The sequence below is a fragment of the Monodelphis domestica genome, chromosome 7 (assembly GCF_027887165.1).
Source record: "Monodelphis domestica isolate mMonDom1 chromosome 7, mMonDom1.pri, whole genome shotgun sequence".
Classification (NCBI taxonomy): domain Eukaryota; kingdom Metazoa; phylum Chordata; class Mammalia; order Didelphimorphia; family Didelphidae; genus Monodelphis; species Monodelphis domestica.
In genome coordinates this window covers 48,678,533-48,684,294 of record NC_077233.1, presented here as the reverse complement: position 1 = coordinate 48,684,294, position 5,762 = coordinate 48,678,533, and positions in this window count along the sequence as shown.

Genomic DNA, 5,762 nt, shown 5'->3' with positions numbered 1-5,762 from the left:
CGAGGAGCTCTGACTGAGCATCTTGGACTGTTTCTACTTTCCTTTTAAAACTACCACATGGGGTGAGTAAAAAAGGCTGACTTCTTTCCTGGATTTTCTGAAGGGACTAGCCTCAAGAGAGACCTACCCTCTTATGAGAGGCTCCCTGCATCCCCAGGTCCTCCACTTCTGAAGATTAAATTTAACTCTCCCCTGATTGTGAAAATGAGATTAACCCTCCCCTGATTCTGAAGATTAAATTGTAACCCCTACCCATTTTTAGATTTAATCACCAACTGTATGAACACCCCATTCACTCTTGAGTGGCGAAGGTCTGTGACCTATGTGTGCAATAGTGGGTGATGAATCAGAATTAAACTGACTGTCCCTGGGCAGTCCTAAAGCAAAACTTCAACTGTGATTGGTAGACATAAAATTAGGGGAAGGCACAGGAAGTGTTGCAAAAGAAAAATGTCTTTAAAAGGGAGTTATAACTTCCTGAATGCAGTTCTACTTGGAGTTTTTTTACTTGGAGTTCTGAGTTTGAATCTGCTGACTGGACCTGAAAGCCTGATCCTGATGGGACTGTCCTTAAGTCTCTTCTTTGAACTGACATGTGGTGAGTGAAAAGCTGACTCTTAACTACTGGATTTTTCTGAAAAAAAAAACTACATTTTTTTATATTTTCTTTATTCTTTTGATTTTATATTTATGGTTTCCTAATGTCTCATAGAGTCATTAGCTTCCACTTATTCAATTCTTATTTTAAGCAATAATTTTAGGTAACTGTTTTCAAAATATTCTTTTACTGTTTGGCCAACTCCATTTTATGGTGTTATATTCTTTTACTTAAAATCTTAATGAATCCTTATGTTATCCTCTTATATTTCTTCTAGTGCTACTATATAAAATTTTCCATTAAGGTCTGGTCTCTCCTTCAAGAATATTTGAAACTTTTACTTCTTTAAATAAACATTTCTTTTCTTGTATGATGATACTCAGCTTTGCTGAGTAGGTTATTCTTGGTTGTAAATCCAGCTCTTTTGCTCTTCAAAATGTTGTATTCAAACTCTTCCTTGTTTTAATGTAGAATCTTCTAAATCATGTGTTACCTTTATTGTGTCTCCACAGTATTTAAATGGTTTCTTTTTCATCCTTTGTAGCATTTTATTCTTAATATGGGAGTCAAAAAACTTAGCTATATTGTACCTGTGTATTTTCATGTTGAAATCACTTATAGGTGGTGATCAATGAATAGCTTCAAGTTCTATTTTATCTTCTAATTCCAAAATTTCAGAGCAATTATCTTAAACAATTTCTTGAAGAAGTCTTTAAACTCTTTTGAACATAATTTTCAGATAGTCCCAGAATTCTTACATTGTCTCTTCTCAATCTGTTTTCCAAGTCAGTTGCTTCTGTAATAATATTTCTTATCTCCTATTTTTTATTTTTAATATAATAGTTTATTATTATTTTGTGTCTTAAATTATTAGCTTCTTCTTGCTTAGTTCTAACTTTTAATGAATCATTTCCTTCAGTGAATTTTTGAAATTCTTTTTCAAATTGGTTGATCTTTCATAATTTTTGCATAGTTTTTTTTCCTAAATTTTCCTCAACGTCTCTCATTTGATTTTCAAAGTCTTTTAAAAGTTCTTTCAGAGAGGGTGGAGTCAAGATGGTGGCATAGAAGCAGCAAAAGTTCAGACCTCTGAAAACCCTTCCTCACCAATTAAAAACAAAATGCTCCTAGACAATTGAAAACTAAATCTAACAACAGGACAGAACTAAGGAACTCTCCTGCTGGACTCAAGCTAAAAGGTACACCCCCCAAAAAACAAAAAAAACAAGCCTGAATTTGAGATCACTGGGGTTTAAGGGAAAGGAAGAAGGAGAGTTCCAGGACCCCTCCCCCACCTATAGTACTGAGCCTCCATTGGTGGCTAGAACGTCTGGGCAGTCAAGGGTGAGAGTCTAGAAGGAGAACCTTGTGAGAAAGGCTGTGCCAGGCTCAGGGATTTGAACATAGGCAGCTGGGAGATAGCTGAGACACTCCATATTCCCCCCTCCCTTCCCATGGATTTGGTCTCAGGAAACATCCAGCTCTACAAGGACAGCTACTCCATGATGTAATCTTATCAAGACTTCAGAAGATAGGGAAGCTCAGGCTCCAACACCCTTCCCCCACAGACTCTTCTGAGAGCCTTGCTATGCTCCCAGGGTGAGGGTTGACAGAAAAGCCCAAACACATAGATCCAACACATAATGAGAGGAGCAAGACTACAGGCAACTATAGGGGGGAAAGAAGGGGCAAATATGAGGAAACAACAGAAGAAGAAAAAAAAAGAAATTAAAATCAATAGGTTCTATCCAGGCAATGAACAAAGAACAAATGTAACAGAAGATTAAGAGACACCAAGCAAAAACACAGAAACTCCAGTGAATTGGACACAGGCTTTGGAAGAACTCAAAGCACAATTCAAAACACAATTAAGAGAGGCTGAAGACAACTGGGAAAAGAACTTAAAAAGCAAGATACATCATCTGGAAACAGAGGCACTTGAACTAATGTGAGAAAATAGTGTATTGAAAGTCAAAATTAATCAGCTTGAAAATGAGGCAAAAGAGATGAAAGATCAGAAGGAGAAGGATGACCAAAAATCCAGGGATTAAATTCAGTCTTTAAAAACCAGAATACAACAATTAGAATCAAGCATATTCACAAGACAGCAGAAAACATAAACAAAATGAAAAGAATGAAAAATTTGGAGAAAATATGAAAGACCTCATTCACAAAACAGACTATTTAGAAAATTGTTCCAGGAGAGACAACTTAAGAATCATTGGTCTATCAGAAGACCATTACAAAAGAAATAGCCTGGATATCATTCTACAGAAAATTATCCAAAAAAAAAAAAACCCAGAAAACAAAACAACTGCCCTGACATTCTAGATCAAGAGGGAAAAGTGGAGATTGAAAGAATCCACCGATCATCTCCTGTACTTAATCCTCAACAGACAACACCCAGGAATGTTATAGCCAAATTCAAGAACTACCAGACCAAAGAAAAACTATTACAAGCTGCTAAAAAGAGGATAACACAGGATCTGGCTACATCTAAACTGAAGGATCTAAAGGCATTGAATATGATATTCCAGAAAGCAAGGGAACTAGGTCTACAACAAAGAATCAACTACCCAGCAAAACTGACTATATTCTTACAGGGGAAAGTATGGTAATTTAATAAAATAGAAGAATTCCAAGCATTCATAAATAAAAGACCAGACCTGAACAGAAAATTTGATGCCCAAATACAGAACTCAAGAGAATCACATTTTGTTAAGTGGTATCCCTACAAGAAAAGAGGATATTGGTAACTCTTAAAATTTTTTATTATTACTTGGGTAGTGTAATAAGCAATTATTTAAATGATAAATGATAAATAAGGATCAGGGCTATTAATCTTCCTCCTCCCTCCCTTTACCCTCCCTGATTAACCTCCCTCCTTGTTCTTCCTTTTCCCTTGCCCCCTCCCTTTCCAGTAGCTTCTTCTGTTGATCTTTTTAAATCAACTCAGAGTAAGTATTAAGATGAATCAATTAAATCACTCCTTTCTCTTCCTTATGATTAAGTAAGGGGTTTATTGGGGAAGAAGGGAAAGATAACGAAATGCAGGGAAAGAGGGTTTGAGGTTTTCCAAATACTGGAATAAGTCTTAGGTTGGAGGATGGTGTAATATAGTTCAATTTTGGAAAATGGGCTGACAGGTCTGGAAATTCAGTCATTGTTTCACAACAAAGCAAATGAGAGAGAGCTAGATTTTGTCCTCTTTTTCTTCTGTCCCCAAGTCAAGAGTCTTCTTTCTGTCTCCAAAAACCAAAGAGTCCTGACTTTTCTGTCTTCAAAGCCAAAGACTTCAGACTTCAGTTGGTCTGCAACCTTCTTCCAACAGTTTCTCCTGGACACATTCCAAACAGAATGTTCTCGTTTTGAATGACAGCTCAATAGTTTCAGCTATTGCAGCTCTGTAGCAGGCATTTCCATTTTCTTATTTCCACACCATCACAGTAGCTAGAAGAATTATACATAGAGGGAAAAATGACAAACTGTATAGGATGAAATGCCAAGACATAAATATATATATATATACATATATATATATATATATAGATATATATATATAGATATATATAGATATATATAAACAACTAGAGTTTAAAAAGTGGTTAATACTAAGAGAAATGGGAAAAGAAACAAAAGAGGGTAAATTTATATATCACAAAGAAGCTCATTGAAGGAACAGGGGAGAAAATCAATACACTGGAAGGGTAAAGAGGTTGGCGATTGGGAATACTCAATTTTTACATATTTTTTACATGTTTTGAAACTTGAAGAGGGAAGAACAATCAAATACATTGGGGCAGAGAATTGATTTGATCCCTACTGGGAAGTGGAAGGGTAACAAAAGGACTGGTGGGGAGGGAAACAATACAAGGGAGGGAGGAGGTAGTTTAAGAAGACTGTAAAGAAAATAAGAGGGTAATAAGAAGAGGGGGCATGGAAAGAGAAGTAAAATAAGAGTTGGAACTAGGGGGAATGATTACACTGGTGTAGAAGGAAATAGTTAAAGAAGAAAGGGCATGACTAAACGTGGAAATCAAAATGCTTGGAAATACACAGCTGGTAATCATAATTCTGAATATGAATGTAATGAACTCACCCATAAAATGCAAGTGAATAACAGAGTGGATTAGAAACCAAAACCCTACCACTGCTGTCTACAAGAAACGCACATGAGGAAGGTAGACACACATGAGGTATAAGTAAGTGGATGGAGCCAAATCGATTGGGCATCAACTGATGAAAAGGAGGCAGGAGTTACAATCATGATATCTGACAAAAGTAAAAATAGATCTAGTCAAAAGAAATAGGGAAGGTAATTACATCCTGATAAAAGGCAGTATATACAATGAGGAAATAACAGTACCTAACATGTATGACCCAAATGGCATAGCATCCAAATTTCTAAAGGAGAAACTAGTGGAGCTCAAGGATGAAATAGATAGAAAACTATACTAGTGGGAAACCTGAACCTTCTTCTATCAAAACTAGATAAATCAAACCAAAATATAAATGAGAAAGAGGTAAGAGAAGTGAAAGAAATCTTATAAAAATTAGAGTTATTAGAAATGACAATCCTACCTAAATTAATTCACTTATTTAGTGCCATACCTATTGAACGACCAAAAAATCTTTTTAACTAAATTAGGAAACTACATAACAAAGTTCATTTGGAAGAACAAAAGATCAAGGATATATAGGGAAATAATGAAAAAATATGTATAGGAAGGTGGTCTTGCAGTCTCAATTCTCAAACTATACTATAAAGCAGTGATCATCAAAACAATATAGTACTGACTAAGAGACAGAAAAGAGGATCAGTGGAATAGAGTGGAGGTAAGTGACCTCAGCAAGACTGCCTATGATAAGGCCCTAAATCCCAAATTTTTGAACCAAAATCCACTCTTTGATAAAATATGCTCAGAAAACTGGAAGTGTGAATTTAGATTACTCCACCCTACTTAGTCTAACAAAAATCAAGAAATTGTTAACGTTAGATTACTCCACCTTACTTAGTCTAACAAAATCAGGAATGTCTACACCTATATTTAAGGATTAAGTGTTGAGGAGGATGGCCTATGACAGACATGTGCTAGCAAATGACAAATCAGAAACAACTGACAGACCCCTGGGCTGTACTATATCAAGCCTAAGATATCTTTGG